This window comes from Schistocerca gregaria, chromosome 6 (assembly GCF_023897955.1).
Source record: "Schistocerca gregaria isolate iqSchGreg1 chromosome 6, iqSchGreg1.2, whole genome shotgun sequence".
Taxonomy (NCBI): domain Eukaryota; kingdom Metazoa; phylum Arthropoda; class Insecta; order Orthoptera; family Acrididae; genus Schistocerca; species Schistocerca gregaria.
Window position 1 is genome coordinate 346,891,623 of NC_064925.1, and position 27,808 is coordinate 346,919,430.

The 27,808-nt window shown below is 41.6% G+C and overlaps 1 protein-coding gene and 1 pseudogene across 2 annotated transcripts in view; both read left to right on the plus strand.

Annotated features, from left to right (window-relative positions):
• Positions 1-27,808, plus strand: part of LOC126279108 (long-chain fatty acid transport protein 1-like) — a 322,787-nt gene that overhangs the window by 146,623 nt on the left and 148,356 nt on the right. The gene's annotated exons all lie outside the window — the stretch shown is intronic.
• On the plus strand, positions 15,010-15,127 carry LOC126279786 (5S ribosomal RNA; annotated as a pseudogene).

Sequence of the window (27,808 nt, forward strand, 5' to 3'; positions counted from 1 at the left end):
GTTATGCAAATTTATATTAGCGTGGTTAGTAAACGTTGCTTCGTCGGTAAAGAGTACACTTTGGAAAAACGTAGGATCGTCTGTCGGTTGCTGAAGGGCAAACCGACAAAATTCTGCACAACGTTCGAAATCACGGATGTAGTGACGGATAATAGGATTGGAACTTCTGATGATGCAGGATGCGAATTACACTCGTCTAGTTGATTCCACATTCATTGAAAATATGTCTCGTACCACTGTGCGGATTTGTTAGTGTCGTACCCAGAACTGTGTCAGTTGCAGTCTTCTTTCTTGTACTGTTTTTGACGTTCAAGCAGCCTGTCGGCATTAGCTCCTTAAAAATTCGTGCAATTACCTGGCGCGTCGGACATTGGCGATCCGGACAGATAGCCCTATACCGTTGTACTGTTTCCACAGCATTTCGTTTAGATTGCCCGTACAAAAATAGTATATCCAACTTAACATTGGTGTACATGTCTGTACGGAACTAATGTTGAAGCAGAAAGGAGCGGCCTGTTAGTGCAGACAAGTAAACATGCAAATGTGTTGACATTCTGACTCAGCGTAGCGCGAGAGCTCTGCTTGGCGGCGTTTTCTCCGTTAATGTTGATTCGGGCCTCAGTGCTCTCAAATCCCAGGACAGTTTAAAAATTTTTTGTACAATAGGTTTCAACGTCAACATTACAAACGCCATGTCACTGTAATTGTCTTCTCAAGAGCTATCGCATGGAATGTAAGTAGGCTGTTAAGGTTTTTTTTATTGGTAACGCCACATAGCGCGCTCTGTATGAAAAATCACTGGCTGTGCTGTGTGCAGTCAGTGACTGGTTGGCATTGTTGTAATACTTGCCATTGTAGCGTTGGGCAGCTGGATGTTAACAGCGCATAGCATTGCACAGTTGGAGGTGAGCCGCCAGCAGTGGTGGACGTGGGGAGAGAGATGGCGGAGTTTTGAAATTTGTAAGAATTGATGTCATGAACTGATATATATATTATGATTATTAAGGCAAATACATTGTTTGTTCTCTATCAAAATCTTTCATTTGCTAACTATGCCTATCAGTAGTTAGTGCCTTCCGTAGTTTGAATCTTTTATTTAGCTGGCAGTAGTGGCGCTCGCTGTATTGCAGTAGTTCGAGTAACCAAGATTTTTGTGAGGTAAGTGATTTGTGGAACGTATAGGTTAATGTTAGTCAGGGCCATTCTTTTGTAGGGATTTTTGAAAGTCAGATTGCGTTGCGCTAAAAATATTGTGTGTCAGTTTAAGCACAGTCTTGTATAATTTTTCTACGGGGACGTTTCATATGTCGACCCTTAGCCGAGGATTCCTCACTGGAATCTTCTGATTTTTTTTCTTGTAGTTTGTGTAATTAGTGTAGCTTTTGTTTATTGCTAGCGCGTAATTGTAGAGAGAATTTCCTCTGTAGTTGCAGTCTTTCATTGTTGTACAGTAAAACAGTTGTGGCATGCATGTAGTTTTTCACGAATTATTTCGCAGCTGCACTTGCAATTAACTAGATATTATTTTCAGTGCTATGTTAATGTGTTTTCTTATTTTTGCTTTTCAAATTGTGCTTTTCTGTGTTATCGTGTGAAATATTGTGACAATAATGGCGTGTGAAAAACGTAATACTAGGCTCCAAAGTAAACTGAGAAATGACAGTGAAGACGAAAACAGTGTGTTAGCGCCACCATGAAATGAATTAACTAATGTTCAAAGTAGTAATTTGGTAATTGTGCATAGGGAAATGGAGCGGGCTCCAAATAATGGTGTAGCCAGTGAAACAATTAGTGAACAGGGAAGCATTGTCGATCGATTGGTCGGCAACAGCTCGCCTCAGGATTCCAAAATGACAGGACACAATCTTGCAAATACTGTAGATTCAGGTTTTGCGTCCTCACCGTTTTCTCAAATAAGTCAAGACACATTTTCTGTTTTTCAAACTTGCGAATATTGCCGGTTCAAATGCATTGCCAAATAGCACTGAGGAACATGTTTCAGACACCAGTGCATTGTTATTACAATTAATGCAATAAATGGGACAAAAGCTTCAAAAGTTAGACACAATGGAACAAAATCTTCAAAAGTTAGGCACAACGCTTGAACAAAATCAGAAACAAATGGGACAAAATCTTCAAAAGTTAGACAGAATGGAACAAAAGCTTCAAAAGTTAGACACCACACTTGAACAAACACGTGAAGATTTAACTAATGAGTTACATAACATTGAATCGAAATGTCAAAAAGTCTGTAATGACGTAAAAACACAAATTTGTGAGCATTTTCAACCTATTTTTTCGCGGCATGAAAATGCATTACAGAATCACAAAGCAGCCATAAAAGAACTGCAAACTATTGTTCATGAAAATCATGAGACCTTGCTAGCTAAAATTGACTCAGTTGCATCTACCGATTCGGTTACGCAACTTGCAAAAACTCAGGAAAACTTAAAGGACACAGTAGATACGATTTCAACACAAATGAACACTCTGAAACTTGGTTCAGAAAAACACACAGAGGAAATAATTTCACTATATGATAAAGTAGCCGAACTTTCAGATCAGTTCACTAACTTATCTACAAAGGTAGATGATGATCTGAATGACACAAAACCTGTAGCCTTCACTGACACTGAAGAGTATGAACAAATTAGAAAATTCAAACAGAATCAAAATCAAATAAACACACAGTACAAAAGAGAAATGTGGGAAGTACAAGATCAGTTGGCTCAAGTAATACAAGAATTACATATTTCAGAGGACACTCGCGCTCCAGTACGGGAAGAGGGAAATAGAAATACGGAACAACCACAAAATAATAACACAGGGCACTTCGAAAATTATGAAAGAAATTGGCAAGGTACACCGAGTTTTGAGATGGAACCGCCGAAACTACGTAACAATGACCGATATGCGACTCGCCGACATGATGATTTTGACTATAAGCTGTTCATTACTACACGTAAATTCAAAACATTTAAGAATTCTGACAACGACATTCATCCACAAGCATGGCTTCATCAATTCTCTCATTGTTCCCCCCCCCCCCCCTCCCAACTGGTCATTAGAGTACAGATTAGAATTTATGTGTGGCTACTTAGAGAATGAACCAGCTGTAAGAATGCGATCGGTCGGTCATTCACGATTGTCACAGTGCAGGAGAATTTTATCATGCCTTCCTCTCAGCATACTGGTCTCAAACCACACAAGACCGAGTAAAACATGGCATCATAATGATGAAACATTTCGAACAATCTGAATTCTCCAGTCTTGTGAAGTATGTAGAAGACATGTTACACAAGAATCAGTACCTGTCAAACCCTTACAGCCCCTCAGAACTCATCCGCATTTGCTTAATCAAATTGCCTGAACATTTACGACATATTATTTTGGCAGGATGTTGCAAAGACGACATTGAAGCTTTTCAGGGACTCTTACAAGAATTAGAAATTGACACTGACAATCGCGCAACTCGAAAACAGGAACACAACAATTACAGGTCACATCCGTCGCAATTCCAGGATGAAAGAAATAATAACTGGACACGACAAGGCTATTCTCACAACACAAATCGTGACCAAAACAGACACCACCCGTATAATAACCGTTGGCAGAGTAAAAATAATTACAGGGAAAGATCACCTCTCTGCGGAAGTGACTATCACAGAGACAATAAGAGAAACAGACAATATGGGAACCAAAATAATTATTATCAAGGGAGACAGAATAACTTTAGACGCAACGGTCCAGCGCGCAGTTACGAATCAGAGAGAAATTCTCCACCACGTGACCGACAAGAAAGAAACTATGGAATCTACCGACATGACGACAGACGATCGTAACGACAGACCTGAATTGCAGCAGAACTAGCGGGAACAAACAGAGCAGGACCCTCTCGACAAGGTGAATTTGTAGAAGTTAGGTCTCCAAATTCCAATAACGACTCGCGCCAACAAAGACACAATAGGCAATGACTCATACCGCTGGCAGCCACAAAACGTACTTCTGAAACTGACGACGGAGCTGCCGTAGCTAGTAATTACTTAAAAATGGAAGACATTAGGGACATCTTACTCCAGGAACACGACGTAAAACATAACAACATTGCATATCCTGTGATTCACATTACAGTAAATGACGTAAAATTTACGGCAGTACTTGACTCTGGCAGCCCCATTTCAGTAATTAGTGAAACAGCCTTTAGCAAATGCAGCAAATCTAACGATTGCCCCACACTTCCGTTACGTAAGATTAAATTACAAGGTGCAATCTTTGGGAAAAGTGTAGATGTACGCCAACAAACCAACTTAGAATTCTCTTGTCAAAGCCACAGCTTCTCTATGAACTTTCTTATTGTTCCATTGTTGTTGACGGAAATTATATTGGGAGTAGACTTTTTCAATGAATACAAAGCAATCTTAAACTTTCACGATGCTGAAATAAGTTTAGAGAAAGAAGGTAAGTCAATAGCTTTGAAATTTAAAGATTGGCTCTCAAACCATGATGAGGAAATTAATCAGCTTTACCTTCTGTTAGACAACAGTTCGGAATTTTCTACGTAACTAGACACTAACAATCACTCTGCAAGTACTGACAGGGATGATATCGACGGTATATTTGATACTAATGAGTTAATTCAGAATGAAATTCAAACAATTGAGAATTGTAATGACACTGATAGGCAGGACCCTTTTGAGATTTTACAAGCACATTCCACAGTTTTTACTCACAAAACAGGAACAATCAAGGGATTTCAGTACCAATTTCGTGTTCGTGAGCATACTAAATTTTGTGTTAGACCATACGTAATTCCAGGACATTATAGGGACCGTGTTAGAACAGAAATACAATCTATGCTTGATGAGGGCATTATTGAGCCTGCAGTAAGCTCATACAACAATCCGTTACATGTTGTTGAGAAGAAAAATGGATCGATCAGGCTTGTCTTAGATTCGAGACAAATCAATACTATCATTATTCCTGAAACAGATAGGCCGCAAACGTTGGAAGAACTACTTCAAAATTTTAATGGTGTAAAAGTATTGTCTTCCATTGATCTCAGATCCAGCTTTTATCACATCGAACTTCATTCAGAATGTAGAAAATACACAGCTTTCCTTTGTTTCGGCGTTTGTTATCAGTTTCGGAAACTTCCTTTTGGTTTGAACATTTCTTCGGCAGCATTCATTCGTGGGCTAAATTCCATATTACCTGATTTCTTAAAACGTCACATCACCTTATATGTGGATGATATTCTAATAGCAGAAGCCTCATGGGAACAACATAATCGCATCCTCAACAGTTTGTTACGTATTTTTGCAGAATCTGGAATTACAGTTAACTTGGAAAAGTCTGAATTCGGTAGGTCAAAGGTGAGATTTTTGGGACATATTATTTCTTCTGAAGGCATTCAGCCGGATCCTGAAAAATTAGAAGCAATCAGAGCCATTCAAGTACCATCCACAAAAAAACAAGTCCGCAGTTTTCTAGGTCTCGTAATCTTTACCGTCGTTTTCTGAATATGCAAATTCTAGTTACACCAAAACTTTGTTGTCTCACTGGAAAAAAATACTATTTGGAACTGGGACGAACAAGCACAGTTGGAACTCAATTCTTTGAAAGAATCGCTACTTAACGCGCCAATACTAGCTCATCCAGATCTGTCACAAGGTTTCTGTCCTTAGCACGGGTTCTTCTAAAGTCGGTCTTGGTGCCCATTTATTTCAAGAAGCCATAGAAAATGACACTACCGTTCAGAAAACCATTGCTTTTGCTAGCCGAGTGCTAACAAAATCTGAAAAAAATTATTCCGTTACTGAATTAGAAGTTTTAGCTATCGTTTGGGCATTTAACAAATTCCGTTTCTTTCTTTATGGTAAGTACGTAGAAGTATACAGTGATCATCGTGCATTACAATTTCTTATGTCTTCAAAATTAAATCATGACAGATTAAAACGTTGGGCATTGTTTCTGCAAGAATTCCACTTCACAATAGTCTACATTCCCGGCAAGGAGAACATTGTTGCCGACGCACTGTCACGCGCACCGGCTGGGCTCGAGAAAAGTAACACAGAAAGCAACCTCGATAAAAATTTCAGTATTCTTTACATTCAGAAAGTGGCCTTTGAAAACTTCATCATCACATCTTTAAAGGACATTGCTCATGAACAAGATAAAGATCCGATTTGGAAAGACATCAAAAGTAAATGGCATGAAAAGACACACACACAGATTCGGCATTATTACCTGGTTAGGAACAACATACTGTTCAAACGCTGCACTGTTGATGACACTCTATGGGTACTTTGCATTCCGGACGATTTCGTTAATAAGCTCATTTGGTACATTCATTTCAGCTATGCACATTTTTGTCCACGAAAATGTTATCATATTCTTCGAACGACTTGTTATTTTAACAATATGGAAAAGAGAATTCGAAGAGTCTTGTCTATTTGTAAACTTTGTCAAAAGGCGATACCTTCAACTGTCTCGCATCGTGCTCCATTGTTTCCTATCATTCCTTCTAAATTAAAAGAATTTGCTGCTGTTGATCTCTTGGGACCGCTTGTCAGAACATCTAATGGATTTTCGTACATTCTGGTCGCTGTTGAACTTACTTCAAAATTTGTTTCTTTCACTCCGTTACGTAAAGCCACTGGACGGTCTTTATCCAACGCCTTCGTTAAAAATTTCTTACGTGAAGTTGGACACGTTAGTAAAGTAATTTCAGATAACGGACCGCAATTCAGATCTGCTGTTTGGTCACGCTTGTTTCGTAACCATAAAATCAAATCTGTTTTTATTTCATTGTACTCACCACATTGTAACCCGTCTGAACGGATTATGAAAGAAATCAATAAGCTTTTGCAGACTTTATTGACACAGAAAGCATCAGCATTGGGACAGATATTTACACTTATTTCAAAACGTGCTGAATGAAATGCCTCACGACTCCACTTCTTTACCACCTGTTCTTGTACTGAAGAATAAAGAACCACCGAACAGAATCAGAGAGCTTGTACCTTTTCCGAATACACGTAAACTTCGACACAAAGACATAATTGATTTGGCTATTAAAAATATAAATTCTGCTGCAGACAAAAGGAGAAAATTACATGGTAAAGCAAATGCAAAGAAATTATATATTGGTCAGAAAGTTCTCATTAAAGCTCATTCATTGTCACATAAGAAGAAACACTTGAGTCACAAATTCTTTCTAGTTTACAATGGACTTTACAGAATCCGACGTATACCACATAATAATTGCGTTGAAGTTGAAACTCTGCGTACTAGGAAGAGTAAAGGTTTTTACCACATTTCACATGTAAAACCGTTTATTGAAATATAATCTGCTTTTTAACCTTGTCTTTGCCATAAAACATTTCATTTCACATTTCTAGTATGCTTTGTCACACTGAGAAACTGTTAACATGCAACAATGTTTTGAAGTTAACTATCCAGTCTAGAACCTAGGGAACATTTTTAAACAGAAATTACGAATGTATTGTTATATTGAACAGACGACACAGTGTTGTTATTTGTACATTCTTGCTTGTTAGTTGCACGATTATGTAACGACTCTAAGGCTTACATACTTAGAACATATACTGTTAATGAGATTTTAATGCAACATTTTGGTTTAGTTGAAAAGACATTCTTTACTTGAAGTACTTTTTGTGAGATTAAAGATGACTTAGCATTTGGTTTCTTTGGTAACTACACGATTATATCACGACGCTACTAATGTGTGACACAATTTACATTGTGCTTTTGCGGTGTATCTCTTTTATATCTGCACAGTTTTTCTGAATTCTTCTGGAAAGGAAAACATGTTTTAGTAGTAACTTTGTGGTATAGCTACAATGAGACAGCCTTTTCTGTAGCACAATAATACGTTACAGTACAGTATTTACTTCATCACGGCAATAAGCGTAGTAACTAAGATATCTATACGCAAAGCATTTCACTTTTGTTTATCATGAGGTAAGTACATTGACTTCTGCAGAACTTAGCTTTCGGAGGGCGATAACTACGACACTTCCACAGAGATTATCTTACAACAAGACGCACAGTTTAGCGCTACAGTACACGTATTTGAGTGATTAATTTTGTACTTAAAACATTTATTTTTAAAGATATTTGAAGTACAATGATACAAAGGTTTTCCGTGATACATTTCATTCCATTGCTGTAATCTGTAACACCTGAGGATATAATTACATTAATCCTCAGAGGGGTACACGCTTACTTTGTGTACCATGTGTTTGGCAAGCACAAGGAGCGTTAGCTAATATGGTATTTGCTTACACGATTTTACACATTGGTACCATATTTCTCTAACACAGAATTACACAGCTATCTGATTATTTGACAGAGAAGCAAACATCTTTTTACTACGTCAGTGACACATGTTTACGCAATTACGCAGGTGGATAACTTCACACTTATGAAATTGTATTTTGTCTGTACTTTGTGAAATGTTCATATTTTTTCGGAACCATTGTGATACTATGAGAGCTTTGAATGATGTATTTGGTATGGGATCATGAATTTTAAAGTACGTTTGAGGTAGATGACACTTTTGACATGAGCAGAGAATTTTTTTTAGGTTTTGAAATTTTTGGAGGAAGCTACGACGATTTTGAGAGTTGACTGAGGTGTTATGATGATATTATTACGATGACTATGTGTATTATGCTGTTACGGTATGTTTATGATCAATAAGCTGATGGTATATGAGTTATTTGGTTATGCTACGTATCTGTTATGATGAAATATTGAAGAAGTGTTGACGAATATGTATATGTGTAATAAGGTAAGGAATAATGAGTAGGGGTTAGGGACTCTGGTTTGTGAACCGAGAATCGTACTTTAAGTGTTATGAAATGTGTGTATATGCGTGAATGTATCACTATGATGGTGAAAATATTTTGGACTCTATTATATTTAAAGGATTTTGTTTCTACAGATTTGTAACACAAATTCTCAACCTGTGAAATAAATTTTAAATGAGACTGTCACTGTAGCGGAAACTGCTGTCATAAATTTTTCAGTAAGAAAGGTAAGTGACCACCTGCACGTAATGCGTCGTGGGCAGCCAGCTGTTCGACAGTCGCCTGGGAAAAAAAGCCATTGTGTGTGCGTTTCAGAAGCACAGTTAAAAAAAAAGGAAGCCATTATCCTCGCTATTGACATTCCTTTGTAGAAAGCATCGTAAATACGACACCCTCAAACTTGAAAAAAATGGTTACACTGCAGAGTTCTTAATTTATGATATTTACTCAAATGAAATGATGAGAAACATTTTATATTTATTGTCTTTCTAGCTGAGAGAATGCTCATTTTATTTAATATCCAGTTTCTATCTGCACTGCAGTATTGGTTAAAATAAAATTTAATAGATGTACTAATATCACTATTTTCTGTCTACAGACCCAGTGAAGAATCCTTTTATGATGTACTTTCTTAGAAAAGAGAGCACAAATAGACATTTCCCTTCACAGGAATTGCGAAAATAATTTTTTTACGATTTGGTAACTTATCTGCTAGCGTATGTTCTCGTGATGCATCACTCTAGTGTTAAGATGTGACATAGGTATTAAACATTTTTACTGTAATATTTTTTCTGCTTCAGCTTTGTCATGTATAGATATAAGTTATTCCAATTGCTGCTGCTGCTTGCCAGGCATAATGTTACTGAATTTGACTTTGTATTACTCTGTTAAGCCAGTTTTACTACAGATTTATTTTTCTTGTTTGCTGCACATTGCCTTATATTAGTTTTAATATTGCTGCCTGCTTTGACAACTTCCGTTTTTTTTTCATTGCTGTTTGTATTAATTGTTTTGGGCTGCTGCATTGCCTCATCCATTAGTTTAGCATCTGAGCTCAGTAGATTTTAAGTTAGCTTAAGAGGGGGTAGACTATATAAGAAACTAACTATGATGAATTGGAAGAGAAGCATTGAGAAGCTATAAGAAAATGGTTTAGCCAAAAAAGTAGTGTACAGTGGAGAAAAACTATTTTTGAAAGAGGATAAGAACAGAATAGAGAAAGCATGCTTGGATATGATGTTTTTTTTCGGCAGGAGCAAATGTTGAAATATGAGGAACGATCTATGGAATGAAGTTTTGGGTTGGACTGCAGTACCAAATGTTACACTGAAAACAAACCCTGTCCTTTCCTTTTGTGTTATCCCACTATGTTTTTGTGTACCCTTGTGTATTTATTTTCTTCCTGTCTCTGTGTAATGTTTCATAGAATTTTTTCTCTTCTAATACTAAGCTACATTCACTATGAAGAAGAATACTGCTATCCTCAGATATAATTTGCATTAATAACATGTTATTTACTTCGTAAAGATGTTTACACATTATTTATTATGTTTTATTCTAATGCTCATGTGTGAAGTTGATGTTTCAAAAGTTATTCTGATCTTTTATGTATGTACTTATGTCATAATTTTTGTAACACTGATGTATTTGTTATTTCGATTCTTTTCTAAAGCCTGTTTTACTACAAATGTTATCTGTATTATTATGTTTTAATGGTGTATTTTGTACCTTTGTAATTGTATTCTTATGTTATAAAATTGTGATTGACACCAGTTCATCAAATTAAGTAACTTGCAAGTTACATTTCACTGCACTTGTTTCTGTTGGTCATAGTATATGGACAATATGTGAGAAGTAGGGACTGGTAGTGTTTGCACGTGTGTTGATAATTCAGCAAGGGACTGGTTAAGAGCATTGCTGGTTCTAAGGACAATTAGAAAAAAAAACTTTGGGAGTGCACAAGTGGTGGTTCAAGGACTTGCAATATTGTCTGCAAAACTCTTCGATGGTGATTGTGCACCGGCACAGTCGCAATGGATGGCTGCTAGCCATCTCTACAAGAACTACAGTGGGTCTGCATTTTTGATGACCCACCAATACCATTATTTCTACAAGGGCTGCACTGGGACTGCACCTCTGGTGGCCCACCAATACTGTAATCTCTACCAGGACTACAATGGGTCTACTCTGTGTTGACCTACCTACCAATATTCTTCAAAACTTCAACTGACTGCTGTGGGTTTGCTCTGTTGTGGCCCATTACCTGTCTGCATGTCAAGAGTCAGCACTGTCTTTCCGTTGGAAGGACAACACTACTTCTTCAAGACTGCATGGAAATCCACTACTTCCGTGTGCATTTTCTTTTATTGCTCAGTCTTTGAGAAAAACACTGCTATTTTACTCTGATGAATGATCAGGACTGTCTATATGGACTGTGAGAAAATTTTAGCTTTTGACCAACATTGTATCAATAAGTGTGTGCATTTGATTTCTTTGTTATTGTAATTATAATTATGAAATTTTTTTCAAATCTGTATTGACCACTGCCCAAAACAATTTGTAAATATTTTTGTGGGGAGCATGGGGGCTATGTAAGTAGGCTGTTAAGGTTTTTTTTATTGCTAACGCCACATAGCGCTCTGTATGAAAAATCACTGGCTGTGCTGTGTGCAGTCAGTGGCTGGTTGGCATTGTTGTAATACTCGCCAATGTAGCGTTGGGCAGCTGGATGTGAACAGTGCATAGCACTGCGCAGTTGGAGGTGAGCCGCCAGCAGTGGTGGACGTGGGGAGAGAGATGGCGGAGTTTTGAAATTTGTAAGAATTGATGTCATGAACTGATATATATATTATGATTATTAAGGCAAATACATTGTTTGTTCTCTATCAAAATCTTTCATTTGCTAACTATGCCTATCAGTAGTTAGTGCCTTCCGTAGTTTGAATCTTTTATTTAGCTGGCAGTAGTGGCGCTCGCTGTATTGCAGTAGTTCGAGTAACCGAGATTTTTGTGAGGTAAGTGATTTGTGGAACGTATAGGTTAATGTTAGTCAGTGCCATTCTTTTGTAGGGATTTTTGAAAGTCAGATTGCGTTGCGCTAAAAATATTGTGTGTCAGTTTAAGCACAGTCTTGTATAATTTTTCTAAGGCGACGTTTCAGGAGTTTAAAAAGTACACGGTTCCATTTAAAAAACGTACGTGCTTTAATATCTCCGCTGATACCAGCACTAAAAACATACGTTCCCCCTCAACGCTCTAACCGCGTTTCGATATGTGTAACCGTTCACGAATTAAAAGGAGTGTTACGTCTCATGTGACTCACCCTGTATGTAAGGTTACGCTTAGGCTAGTGGTTACCTACGGATGTGAAGCATTGATGCCAATCACCACTGGTGAACAACAATTGAAAGTATTTGAAAGAAGAATAAGACGAAAAATTTGTGAAGAGATCCGAAATGGTGATGGTGTCTGGAGAGCAAGGAACAATTATGAGTTGGATCAACTCGTACAAGGAGCTGGTATTGTAAGGCTAATTAAAAGAATGGCCTGGCTGGGACGTGTCCTAAGGATGGAGGACACAAGAACTACAAAGAATGTTTTTCTGTGGAAACCGACAGGAAGAAAATTAAAAGGAAGACCACGTAAGCGGTGGCTGGATTACGTGGAAGAAAACATCACAGTCCAAGTAATTAGATGGACAAAGAAAGTAAACGAGAGGGCAGAAGGGAAGGAAATTGTGAAATTTAAAATTTTCCTGGCGAACTAAATATTCAAAAAAGATTTCGGGCTGTCAGTCTTCGATGGCTCACCTGAGGATGGCTGGCAGTTGTCCAGTCGAAATATCGTGGATGGAAGTTAACAACGACCGGCTGCAAGCCCGAAATCTTTTTGAACATGGGAAGGAAGTTGTTAAGCAACCATAGACCTACGCAAGGTTGTGAAACCACAAGAAGAAGAAAAACTGCGGTATATTATGTATTGCCATATTATAAATAAATAAATAGGGGTCCGGATACTTTTGATCAGATAATGTGAGGTTTTGCGCTGGCGTACTGGAGGCGGGCATCCGGCCAGCCTTTCTCCTCTCCCCAGGCCGCCTGCGCACTCTTCAGCTCGGCCGGATGGAGTGTTCGTTGATTCTGTACAGGCCAGTCGGACCCAGTATTTGTTCAGGGCGGCGATCTTCCGTCCTGACTGACAGTTATTTTTTTATACAGTCTTACAGAGGAGGGGTAGTGACAGTCCGTCTAGTCTGGAGGGCTAATAGCCTGGAAGCCTTAGTTGATACTGCCTGTGGATGCTCGCGCCCTTGCATTCCAGAGTGCAGCTGTACCGCGGCGGAGGCAGAGCGACGGAACGCGCTCTCGTCGAGCCTCGAGCGATGTGTGGCGCGCACTTTGCGCTGCGCCCGCCTGCCCAATTGGAGGCGATACGCGGACTCTGTGCCCGGGGCGAGAGTCCAGCGCCCGGCCGGCGTCAGGCCACGCCACGGCACGCCCCGCTGCCCTCCAGCCCCGCTGGCGACGTCTCAGTTGTTTGCTCCCATCTGCTGAGGACACAACCAAGTAGCTTAATGGGGTTGCAAATTGCCAGGCTGACGCGGAAACTCCATCTCGAAAGATCAGCATCTGAAGTCCTCACTCTCTCACTCCCCAAGTATGAGGCAGTTTTTTCCTTATTGTCCGGCATATCATGCTCAGAATTATAACTTTAGATCAGTACAGGAGGCAAAGAATACCAAGACAAACTGCTCACCGACGTCGTATACACTGCTGATCACTAAAGTTGCAGCACCTGGAAGAAATTAAATAACGAAATTTTACCTAACGTGCATATACAGTATAGTAGCAAGGCTATATGATTCGATTTGTAGATTATTTGGGGTTGTTCTGGGGGAGAAATTTACTAAACAGAGCTGCCATCTAGTGGCAATAGCGTATGTGACGTGGCTGTCCATCTAGTTGAATTGAGCTTGGCTGACTGGTACGGGTAAGTCGTCAAATGTTGCTCCATCAATCATAGTGTCTGTCGATAGAGGGCTTACCAGCAACCCGTGACTAAATGTTCCCAATGGGTGAGAGATCTGAAAACGTGCTGGCCAAGAAACAATCGAACACTCTCTGATCGAGTTAAGTCAGGACAGCACGGGCAACATACAGTCTTGAGTTGTTTTGTTGAAAGATATCACGGAGATCGAGAAAGCAGGGCACAGACGCCGGCCTTAACACGTCAGAAGAGTAACGGTTGTTGTCCAAATCACCAGCTATGCGAACTAGGGGTCTGATTTGTACCCAGTTATACCCCGTACCATCGGGCCAGGTTCTGGGTAGATGTGACGATGACGAATGTAGTTTGGTAACGTTCGTTCTCCTCGGAGCCTCCATTCACGATACGTTCTTCTTGTGGTGGTCACAGCCAGGAATGAAAAGATGATGTGGTGGCACTCCCGCGTTCAGTGTTGTCAGCTGGCGCGCCTCTCTGATGCGGCGTCGAGGGACGACACAACAATCGTCCCCGCGCTGGCATCCCGTGGTGCTCCTCTGCCTCATCATCATCATCAGTGTTCTACCTATACGCAGGTCTCACATGGTAACTCTCATGCTGTCCTGTCCTCTACCATCCTCCTCCTCTCCGTTTCCCTTGATGCTGTCCCCATCGTGTATCTCCTCCTTCCACTCATTGTGTATGTCCTCCTTCCACTCAATCTCCTCCCACAAACTCAACCTTCCAAAGCGTCTGTTAGCAAGAGTTTCCGTCTTAGCAAATGTCCCATCCAGTTCTTCTTCCTTTCTTGTATAACCTGCAACAACCAGCCTTCTCCTCTCACCAAACCTTTCCAACACTCTTTGTCACGCTGTCCCTCCAGCTTATCCTTCCCATTCTCCTACACATAAAATCTTAAATGCTTCTAGTTTTGTTTCATCCTCTCGTTCCGTGTCCAAGTTTATGTCCCTCAAAGTGCCACCTTGCAGACAAAACTCTTGCAAGTTTTCCCGCAATCGTCTTTCTGGTTTACCATATTATAATAACCTCCTCTTTCTATTGCGAGCCTTTTTCGCTGTAGCAATGCGGTTTTTCACCTCTAATTGCATCTCAAGTCTTCATTGATCGTACTTCCAAGATCTTTAAATGCTCTTACTTGGCTAATAATAACTTGTCCTAGCACAATATTTAGGGCAACGGCCTTACCGCAGTGGATACACCGGTTCCCGTAAGATCACCGAAGTTAAGCGCTGTCGGGCTTGGCCGGGAGTTGGATGGGTGACCATCCAGGCCGCCATGCACTGTTGCCATTTTTCGGGATGCACTCAGCCTCGTGATGCCAATTGAGGAACTACTCGACCGATTAGTAGCGGCTTCGGTCAAGAATACCATCGTAACGACTCGGAGAGCGGTGTGCTGACCACACGCCCCTCCTATCTGCATCCTCACCTGAGGATGAGATGGCGATCGGATGGTCCCGGTAGGCCACTTGTGGCCTGAAGACGGAGTCTTTATTTTTCTTAATATTTGCGACTCTCCTTCCTTTGCAGATAACCATACTCTTTGTTTTTGCTGTATTGATTATGATCTCATGTACCACACAAGCTTAATTCAGATCTCACAGCATTCTACTTACAGTTCGTTCACTTTCCGCCATTCCTGTCATCAGCAAACGCACCGGAGCTAGTTGAATCATGATTTCCAACCAAGTACTACCTGTCCGACTCCTCCCCTATTACTTGAGAAACGGAGCCCCGGGTTTTCCACAGGGTTAGCGGAGTTGTGGCTGCATTGTCTGTCTGGATATTTGCCTTGCTGCAAAAATGTGTGTTTCCTATAAAACTGTCAGGGCTTTCGTGCCAACTTGGTGACTAACTGCCTGTTAGCTTCTGTATCCGGTTCTACGGCCGTTTGTTTGACGATTATTGTGACGTTTCGCCTGCACAAGTGGCTGGCATTCTCAAAGCTTCATCCTCTATTGCTGGTGGTGACTGTTTGCTGACTGAAATTAAGTCACACGGCTGGAGAACTCTGCACGGCCGAACGAACAACGTGCCTTTCCTCTCGGGCATTAACCACATGGGGTTATTTAGATACTCCATCTACATATACATTTATACTCCGCAAGCCACCCAACGGTGTGTGGCGGAGGGCACTTTACGTGCCACTGTCATTACGTCCCTTTCCTGTTCCAGTCGTGTATGGTTCGCAGGAAGAACGACTCTCTGAAAGGCTCCGTGCGCGCTCTAATCTCTCTAATTTTACATTCGTGATCTCCTCGGGAGGTATAAGTAGGGGGAAGCAATATATTCGATACCTCATCCAGAAACGCACACTCTCGAAACCTGGCGAGCAAGCTACACCGCGATGCAGAGCGCCTCTCTTGCAGAGTCTGCCACTTGAGTTTGTTAAACATCTCCGTAACGCTATCACGGTTCCCAAATAACCCTGTGACGAAACGCGCCGCTCTTCTTTGGATCTTCTCTATCTCCTCCGTCAACCCGATCTGGTACGGATCCCACACTGATAAGCAATACTCAAGTATAGGTCGAACGAGTGTTTTGTAAGCCACCTCCTTTTTTGATGAACTACATTTTCTAAGGACTCTCTCAATGAATCTCTGCCTGGTACCTGCCTTGCCAACAATTAATTTTATATGATCATTCCACTTCAAATCGTTCCACACGCATACTCCTAGACATTTTACAGAAGTAACTGCTACCAGTGTTTGTTCCGCTATCATATAATCATACAATAAAGGATCCTTCTTTCTATGTATTCGCAATACATTACATTTGTCTATGTTAAGGGTCAGTTGCCACTCCCTGCACCAAGTGCCTATCCGCTGCAGATCTTGCTGCATTTCGCTACAATTTTGTAATGCTGCAACTTCTCTGTATACTACAACATCATCCGCGAAAAGCCGCATCGAACTTCTGACACTATCTACTAGGTCATTTATATATATTGTGAAAAGCAATGGTCCCGTAACACTCCCCTGTGGCACGCCAGAGGTTACTTTAACGTCTGTAGACGTCTCTCCATTGATAACAACATGCTGTGTTCTGTTTGCTAAAAACTCTTCAATCCAGCCACACAGATGGTCTGATATTCCGTAGGCTCTTACTTTGTTTATCAGGCGACAGTGCGGAACTGTATCGAACGCCTTCCGGAAGTCAAGAAAAATAGCATCTACCTGGGAGCCTGTATCTAATATTTTCTGGGTCTCATGAAGAAATAAAGCGAATTGGGTCTCACACGATCGCTGTTTCCGGAATTCATGTTGATTCCTACAGAGTAGATTCTGGGTTTCCAAAAACGACATGATACTCGAGCAAAAAACATGTTCTAAAATTCTACAACAGATCGACGTCAGAGATATAGGTCTATAGTTTTGCGCATCTGCTCGACGACCCTTCTTGAAGACTGGGACTACCTGTGCTCTTTTCCAATAATAATTTCCTTCCGTTCCTCTAGAGACTTGCGGTACATGGCTCTTAGAACGGGGCAAGTTCTTTCGCGTACTCTGTGTAGAATCGAATTGGTATCCCGTCAGGTCCAGTGGACTTTCCTCTGTTGACTGATTCCAGTTGCTTTTGTATCCCTTGGACACTTATTTCGATGTCAGCCATTTTCTTCCTTTGTGCGAGGATTTAGAGAAGGAACTGCAGTGCGGTCTTCCTCTGTGAAACAGCTTTGGAAAAAGGTGTTTAGTACTTCAGCTTTACGCGTGTCATCCTCTGTTTCAATGCCATTATCATCCCGTAGTGTCTGGATATGCTGTTTCGAGCCACTTACTGATTTAACTGAAGACCAGAACTTCCTAGGATTTTCTGTCAAGTCGGTACATAGAATTTTACTTTCGAATTCACTGAACGCTTCACGCATAGCCCTCCTTACGCTAACTTTGACATCGTTTAGCTTCTGTTTGTCTGAGAGGTTTTGGCTGCGTTTAAACTTGGAGTGAAGCTCTCTTTGCTTCCGCAGTAGTTTCCTAACTTTGTTGTTGCACCACGGTGGGTTTTTCCCGTCCCTCACAGTTTTACTCGGCATGTACCTGTCTAAATCGCATTTTACGATTGCCTTGAACTTTTTCCATAAGTACTCACCATTGTCAGTGTCGGAACAGAAATTTTCGTTTTGATCTGTTAGGTAGTCAGAAATCTGCCTTCTATTACTCTTGCTAAACAGATAAACCTTCCTTCCTCTTATTATATTCCTATTAACTTCCATATTCAGGGATGCTGCAACGGCCTTATGATCACTGATTCCCTGTTCTGCACATACAGAGTCGAAAAGTTCGGGTCTGTTTGTTATCAGTGGGTCCAAGATGTTATCTCCACGAGTTGGTTCTCTGTTTAATTGCTCGAGGTAGTTTTCGGATAGTGCATAATGTCACTCGATGCTCTGTCCCTACCACCCGTCTTAAACATCTGAATGTCCCAGTCTAAATCTGGTAAATTGAAATCTCAACCTAAGTCTATAACATGCTGAGAAAATGTATGTGAAATGTATTCCAAATTTTCTCTCAGTTGTTCTGCCACTAATGCTGCTGAGTCGGGAGGTCGGTAAAATGAGCCAATTGTTAACCTAGCTTGGTTGTTGAGTGTAACCTGCACCCATAATAATTCACAGTAACTATCCACTTCTACTTCACTACAGGATAAACTACTACTAACAGCGACGAACACCCCACCACCGGTTGCATGCAATCTATCCTTTCTAAACACCGTCTGTACCTTTCTAAAAATTCCGGCAGAGTTTATCTCTGGCTTCAGCCAGCTTTCTGTACCTATAACGATTTCAGCTTCGGTGCTTTCTATCAGCGCTTGAAGTTCCGGTACTTTACCAATGCAGCTTTGACAGTTTACAATTACAATACCATTTGCTGCTTGGTCCCCGCATGTCCTGACTTTGCCCCGCAACCGTTGAGGCTGTTGCCCTTTCTGTACGCCGGCCGCGGTGGTCTCGCGGTTCTAGGCGCGCAGTCCGGAACCGTGCGACTGCTACGGTCGCAGGTTCGAATCCTGCCTCGGGCATGGATGTGTGTGATGTCCTTAGGTTAGTTAGGTTTAAGTAGTTCTAAGTTCTAGGGGACTGATGACCACAGCAGTTGAGTCCCATAGTGCTCAGAGCCATTTCAACCTTTCTGTACTTGCCCAACGCCATCTAACCTAAAAAAGCGCCCAGCCCACGCCACGCCCGTGTAGCCGCTTGCTGCGTGTAGTGGACTCCTGACCTATCCAGCGGAACTCGAAACCCCACCACCCTATGGCGCAAGTCGAAGAATCTGCAGCCCACACGGTCGCAGAACCGTCTCAGCCTCTGATTCAGACCCTCCACTCGGCTCTGTACCAAAGGTCCGCAGTCAGTCCTGTCGACGATGCTGCAGATGGTGAGCTCTGGTTTCATCCCGCTAGCGAGACTGGCAGTCTTCACCAAATCAGATAGCCGCCGGAAGCCAGATAGGATTTCCTCCAATCCATAGCGACACACATCATTGGTGCCGACATGAGCGACCACCTTAGATGGGTGCACCTGTTCCATGACGATGAATACGTCCCTCTAGAAACTCACCGATCCCGTATTGGAATGACAATCGCGGAATTCCGTCTAACGCGAGTAGCAACGTCGCGGAACAATTAGCCGCAGTCTCGGAAGACCAAAATGGTGCCACTGTCGAATGCGACAGGTGCTGGTATGCGTTTCTTCTTCCCACATGGCGCTGAATACGATCTTTTCACAAACAACCAACACAAAAATGTAATTTCTGAATGCGAAACTCGCTGCATTATCTTTCTTTATGTACCAGGAAACAGATAGCGTTATTCCTATTTACTTTGCGCGGTTGCTCTGAAATTCTAATCTTTTGCACATCCAAGCATTTGCAGTAGCGCGATAAACTTAAGTATGAAAGTTATTTTCGGATAATTTGTCATTGCCAAGTAACATAGCTCGATGAATCTCGGACCATATATACGAGTCTAATTCGGAAAGTGAGATCAGATTAGGCGCGAAATGGAAAGCACTGTGAAAATCGATGGATCTTCACACAGATGTGTTGGGCAGTGCCTATATTGTACCTCTCGATCGCTTCACGTCGCTCTTTTCAGTTCAGAGCGCAGAATGATAACGTATAAATGCCTAAAACAACAGTGTCTCAAGCCAAGTATGTGGATCTGGTGAGAGATTTCGCCTGAAGCTATGCAGCCACATAACATGTCATGCTGTTTTTTCTTCAAGACATTTTTCAGCCGCATTCTGCAGGGGCAGTGAACACGCTCTTGCAGCGTTTTCGATGGGTAGTGTTTGATCTCTCACAATACAGCCCGTAATTGGCTCCCTCCGTTGTTCATCTCTGCTCACATGAAGACAACATTTTGGTACAAACAACGGAAGGCAGGCCAGCTTAGAGAACTGGCGGGAAGCATAACCTGCCGCTTTCTGTGACGAGGGTATTCAAATTTTGCCGAATACCAACAATATTCTGTTGCCTGTGTCATCTGTACGCCGAGCTCCTGACTGCGCTATGTAGAGAGATCTGCTCGACCGCTGTTGCTTTAGTATCACGTTAGAGAGAAATAGATTGAAATGTACGAAGCAGTCGATAAATCCCACTGTCACACGTGACACGAACTCCGAAGCGAATCTCGACCAGTTACAATGAGCATTGGTTGAAATATGAGCAGGTAGAGTATCTATGTAAGCAGGAGAAAAAGTTCTTATTCAGTCATCTGATGTTCTGGATGACCCTTCACTTTTTGGCTGTATTATTATTGTTATTATTATATTAGGAAAAATTACTGTATCTCGAAAAAAATTGCATTTAGTGATTGCTGACTGGCAAAGTCTACAATAACTCGAACAAGACCTTTTCATGAAGGCATCGTGAAATAGTTCGTCTAATCTCGTTTTTCACTGTGATCACCTCTTGAGTGGAGTAGGAATGGTAGCGCAATGCACACACTAATATTTGTAGATCTACTTAACGAGATAGACCTCGACCTTAACCCGTGTCAAGCCATACTAATTCAGGTTTTCCGTGATTTCTCTAAATCGCTTCAGACAGATGCCGGGATGGTTCCTTTGAAAAGGAATTGCCAACTTCCTTCCCTGATTCGATGGGACCGATGACCTCGCTGTTTGGTCCCTTGCCTCAAATCAACCACCAACCAACCTCGACCTGTCACACGTAACAGCCTTAGCGATCGTTCCCTCCTCTCAGTACATCTGACGTTATTATAGGTTCTTTAACTTCGCAGACTGTGAGATCGCCTAAGCGCCCAGGGATGTGTCAGAGTAGTTACGCCGTGCGAGTTTTAGCTTAGTAACCAAGACAACGATGCTATTTTGTACTTTTATCATCTCCCTTACTCTGCTAGTTCACAATCAACGTGCCAAAGAAATATTTTGGTAATTTTGTCAAGACATTATCATTCTCTCTCTCTCTCTCTCTCTCTCTATCTATCTATCTATCTATCTATCTATCTCTGTCTCTCTCTTTCCTGTATAAAAATTAAGATTCCGCAAACAGAGATCCTGCGAAACTCAGCTCCCTTTGTTATTCCATGAGATCCCAAGCGCAGTGGACAACGGCACTCAGGTTGATGCTGTGTTCCTTGATTTCAGTAAGGCATTTGACACCGTCCCGTATTGCCATTTAATGAAAAATTATGAGCTTACGGAGTATCGGAGCAGACCTGAGATTGGATTCAAGACTTTCTTGCAGATGGAACTCAACACGTCGCACTTAACGGAACTAAGTCGACAGATGTAATGGTAATACTTGACGTACCACAGGGAAGTGTGATGGAACCGTTGCTGTTTACAATATGCATAAATAATGTACTAGAAAGCGTCGGATGCTTGTTAAGGCTATTCGCAGGTGATGCAGTTGTCTATAACTTAATAGCAACGCCAGAAGATAGAAAGAATACTACTGTAGAGCTATACTATTGATGACAACACAGCTGGAAACAGCGTCTGCTGCAAAATATCCAGGCGTAACTATCCAGAGCAACCTTAAGTGAAATGGCCATATAAAACAGATGGCCGGAAAAGCAGACACCAGACTCAGATTCATCGGATGAATCTTAAGGAAATGTAACTCATCCACGAAAGAAGTGGCTTATAAGGCGCTTGTTCGCCCGATTCTTCAGTATTGTTCATCTGTCTGGGATCCCTGTTAAGTAGGTCTGATTGAGGAGACAGAGAAGATGCAACGAAGAGCGGCGCGTTTCATCACGGAATCGTGTAGCTGGCGAGAGAGCGGTACGGAGATGCTACACAAACCCCACTGGGAGATGTTAGAAGAGAGACGCCGTGCATCACGGAGAGATTTCCTATTGAAATTTCGGGACAGCACTTTTCACGAGGAGTCGGACAACATATTACTTCCCCCCACATACATCTCGCGTATTGACCACGAGGAGAAAATTCGAGAAATTAGAGCCAATACAGAGCCTTACCGGTAATCACTCTTTCCACGCACTATTCGCGAGTGGAACAGGGTTAGACGGATAATGTAGTGGTACCGAAAGTACTCTCCGCCTCACATCATTAGGTGGCTTGCGGAGTATGATGTAGATGTGTTTCTTTAACTGGTCGTTCCGTCGGTCTGAGAGAGAGAGAGCGAGAGAGAGAGAGAGAGAGAGAGAGAGAGAGAGAGAGAGTTAATCAACACGTGTGGTTCGTGAATTTTGGGTCAGCACAACATTCTAGTAGCTGGGATGGCCGCTGTGAAAAGGACAAGGCCCATTTCCTTTCCCGTCCATCCCCAGTCCATCTCTAATGAGACAGTCACCGTTTGTATAAATGAGAAGAAATGTGTAAGGACGTAATTGTGCGTTCCGCTTATTTCGAACGCAGTGCAGCGTGCTGTGGATGAATTTTCTTTCACGTGGATACCTGAGTCCTCGGAGAATTTAACTCTCGCGTATCATGTCATATTACCTGGAGGAGCAAAAAGAAATACGCACTTCTGCCGTAGTCAGAAAGGTCAAAGGAAATATTTCGACTATTACCGAAAGCAGCGAATGTCTGTCGGCTCTGCAAGCAACACAGAACTCGCATAACTTCCATGGTTCAAGCACTGCGTAGAATGTAAAGAATATATCCAAAGCAGTAACTGCTCCGTCGCACACAAACAAAGGACTGAACCAGCACCATAAGCAAACCTTACCAGCCGCAGAACTAGGATTTTCTGCAACGGATACGAAGCAGCTCCGCAGGGTGCTGGGTACGTAAATCCGCTGGCGCCTTGTTATTGAGGTTATTTCCGCCGCCGCACCTTTGCTCTTTACGCAATGCCTGTACCTGACAATGTGACGGACCTCTCGCTTCAGTGCCTGGTCAATTGGCGTGTCGCAGACAATAGCACACAATCACTTCTCCATCGTGCTGGGACGAAAGCTGAATCGCACAGCTTGCTTTGCTGCCTACTTTGGTTGCTTTCGACTAAACTAAACATACGATAGTAGCATAAGCATATACTGCTTAAAGATTTTTCACTTTTTTTTCAAACTGGTGAAAGTGATATTTTGTTCATTGTTCCTAAGAGATACCATGCGAAGATATGATAGATACATGCTCCATAGATCGGTTGAAAGATTCTTTTATCCAAATCATGTGCAGCGAATCAGTTTACGGGTATGTATGTATGTTTACATTAAAAATTAATCAATGCGTTTTTAGGCCTACTCAAGCGACTACACTTAAAAACTAGGGTTCTTTTTTTCGGGCTACCAGTTTTTAAATAGGAATTCTTCGCTGGAGTAGAGGGAATTGTCCAGGAGAAATGCTTTCAGGTTAGATATAAGACTTGCTTTGCTGTCTATCAGACATCTTATGTTATTGGGGAAACGATGGAAAATTTTTGTTGCTGCATGTTGAATTCCTCTGTGAGCCACTGACAGCTTTAATAATTGGTAATCAAGGTCAATTTTCCCTCCTGTGTTGTAGATGTGGACATCACTAATCTTCTGAAATTGTGATCGATTATTTATGACAATTCTATTAGCGAATATACTTGTTGTGATGGTGCAGTTAGAATGCCTAGTTAGTTGAAGAGTTGCCTACATGTCGACCGTGGGTGAGCACTGCATATTATTCTAACTGCTCGTTTTTGTTCGATCAGTATGCTCTTTCTACGTGATGAATCATCACAGAAAAGTATTCCGTAAGATATTAGTGAGTGGAAATGTGTCAAATATGTTAGAAGGTTGATTCGCCTGTTTCCAAGACGACCAACTCCACGAAGAGCAAAAGCAGCTGAACGCAATTGTTTGTTAAGCACAGTAAGAGGCGTCTTCCAGTTATAACTTTCATCGTACTACACCCAAAAATTTGGAGCATTCTCCACTGTTCACTGGCTGCTTTTCTTGTCATACGCCAATTGCTGGTATAACTCTGTTTGTTGTTCAGATTGAATATAATATGTCTTCTCAAAATTAAGGAAAAGATCATTTTTAGAGAACCATTTAATGAGTTTTTGAAACATATCATTAACAATCTCTTATGTTGCTTTCTCTCTACTAAGATATATTGTAATACTATTATCGTCTACAAAAAGTACCGCCGGCCGGGGTGGTCGAGCGGTTCTAGGCGCTTCAGTCTGTAACCGCGAGACCGCTACGGTCGCAGGTTCGAATCCTGCCTCGGGCACACATGTGTGTGATGTCCTTAGGTTAGTTAGGTTTAAGTAGTTCTAAGTTCTAGGGGACTGATGACCTCAGTTGTTAAGTCCCATAGTGCTCAGAGCCATTTTTTTGCAAAAAATTCTGCATGTTGAGTGTTAAGTAGAAGGCCATTCACATATAAAAAAATAAGGGAAAGGGTGGACCCAAAATTGAAGCCTGGGGGTCTCCCGTTGTGATTTCTGCCCAGTAACCAAAATTTTCTACTTTTCCAACATTTTTCAAATTATTCAGAACATCGTCTACCGAAGTATTTGACAGTCTTGCTTTATAATGTATCATATCTCACAGGATGACGAATTTCGATATGAGGTTCATATCACCAATCTCAGGAGTGAGTTTCACTCGTTTTGTACCTCTAATACCAGATCAAGGTGTTTGTGTTATGCTTCGGTTTATAATGTTTGACAGGCTTTGCAAACAAAGAACGAAGTGCTCGGCTTAAAAAGCGATGTGGGACAGGGATGCAGTCTTTCTCTCCTACTGTTCGAGCTGTACATAGAATCAATGCCGGAAATAAAATAAATGTTGAAGAGTAGGTCTGAAATACAGGCTAAAAAGATATCAATGAAAAGAGTCTCTGATGTCATTAATCCCTTCACTGACGTATAGTTACAGGAGCTGTTGAATGGAATGAACAGTCTGATGAATACAGAATATTAATTTAGAGTAATCCTAAGAAAGGCGAACGTATTGATGGGTAACGGAAATAAAATTAACTATAAACGTAATACCAAAATTGGTGATCACTAATTAGAAGAAGCGAAGGAATTCTTCTATGAAATGGTTCAAATGGCTCTGAGCACTATGGGACTCAACATCTGATGTCATCAGTCCCCTAGAACTACTTAAACCTAACTAACCTAAGGTCATCACACACATCCATGCCCGAGGCAGGATTCGAAACTGCGACCGAAGCAGTCGCGCGGTTCCGGACTGAAGCGCCTAGAACCGCTCGGCCACCGCGGCCGGCAATTCTTCTATCATGGAAGCAAAAAGAACACACGATGGGCGAAGCAAGGGGGAAGTAAAGAACAGCCTAGCGCAGGCAAAGAGCGTATTCCTGCTCAAAGGAAGGCTATTAACAAAAAAAATGGTTCAAATGGCTCTGAGCACTATGGGACTTAAAAGCTATGGTCATCAGTCCCCTAGAACTTAGAACCACTTAAACCTAACTAACCTAAGGACATCACACAACACCTAGCCATCACGAGGCAGGGAAAATCCCTGACCCCGCCGGGAATAGAACCCGGGAGCCCGGGCGTGGGAAGCGAGAACGCAAGGCTATTAACATCAGACCTTAATTTGAGTAAGACATTCATGAGAATGTAAGTTTGGACCACAGCATTCTATGAAAGTGAGCCTTGGACTATGGGAAAAATGGAAAAGTAGAGAATCGAGACGTCTGAGATGCTCTAAAACAGGTGAACTAGTAAGAATGGGGGAGGCTCTTCGTGGAATTGGCGAAGAAAGGCGCGTATGGAACATACTGACAAGAAGAAGGGATAGGGTGGTAGGACTTAGGGGAATAACTTTATTTTATTAGAGGGAGCTGTAGAGGGCAAAAATTGTGAAGGAAGACAGACTGAAATATATCCTATAAATAACTGAGGACGTTGGGTGTGCTACTCTGAAACGAAGAGATTAGCGCAACAGAGGAAATCGTGGCGGGTCGGGCACCTAAAACCAGAGGACTGACAATTCCGAGAGAGAGAGAAGCTGTGACATAGTTAATGCCGTCTTTCAGATCCTTTCGTTTTCTCTTTCCTATAGCACACAAAACTTCATATTCTAACTGCACTGATTTTTCATTTGTTGCTTTGCAGGTTAGCAGCGGACACCAACAGAACCCGCTATGCGTCACCAACAGAACCCGCTGTGCGTGGAATTCCATAGTGTGGAACCTGTGTGGGGACAAAGAATGAAAGTGATAATTTTGCTTATAGATACGTTTGTTTAATGTAACAAAGTCTATTGGTTTTGAGTAAGAAATACCGAGGTCTGACGTCCCATCGACGACGAAAACATCAGAGAAAGAGCACAATGAGAGCTTGTGGAAGGATGGGAAGAGAAATCGGCCGTGTTCTGTTCAAAGGAAACCTAAATTGATTTGACCAGGCGAATGTTGAGTCGCCGTTCTCCCGCATGCGAGACCAATGTCTTAAAGATTACTCCACGTCTCGATGTGAATGCATGTGCACAGCTGTGCGGAACAGAAAGAAAGAAATCTCTTAGCAAAAACAGTTACGGTTTAGAGCAGGAATCGCGGTTTTAATATTAAACATGGGGAGGCTAGCTGTCTTTCGGAAGTAGTATCACTATAATTTTAGGTATTTTTTTATTTCATCACTTTTGTTATTACTTTTTTTACATTTACAAATTTCAGGCCAACTGTATAATGACCTACCACTGTGCAGAGAGTATGGTGGATGTAATTCATACACGTATTATCAAATTTCTTGCCATTCGGGAACAGAGCTAGTGAAAAATGACTGTCTGCATCCCACTGCAGGCGCCCTAGCCGCTCTCATTTCAGCGTCACAATCCATACGCCACGTATGATAGCGACAGCATAACGGCCACACAGTCTCCTGTGCAGGTTCTGAAGCTTTCAGGTAACGTTCTCACATTGCAGAAACCAAAAACAGGGGTTGATAACTACTAGCGCCAACAACCGGCAGTTATTAAAATGAAAATACCAGCGTTAAAACTGAACCAACAGACTTTTTTTCTTTAATCAAACAAGTCAAGGCTTTGGAATTCCACGCTCAGCTATTATTTCACTGGCCCACAATAGTTTTTGTCGGTTGTTCAACATATACTCTTTCAATCAGTCGGTACTGTGTTCACAGAGCGATTACTGGCTTTTGCTTCAATAACGGATATTCCACTGGCGTCTGCCCCTCTCTTGCTAATTACACTGCCTCATGACAGAACATTTCCTAACAACAGCCGCCCCCGTTGGGTTGAAGTGTCCTGACATCTAGTTGCTTGCCGTTGAACCTGATGCCCTTCATTTGTCATTGTTGGTCAGAGGTTAGTTGAAACATTGTCTTTGGAAACTTTGTCTGCTACAGTCTTTCCTCAATGATCCAGCGGTAAAAGTCTCTTTGTATACGTGTTGATTACATTACAGAGCAATGTAATCTGTTTCTGGTGGTTTACGGAAGACATGAGAAATCAGCCAAAATATCGACGCCTAACGAAGTTATAACCATCCAGCGAATCCTCAACGTCGTCACAGGAGACGTCTTACTTCATGGAAAAGCAGTGTGTCGTTATCTCTCTGTGAATCTG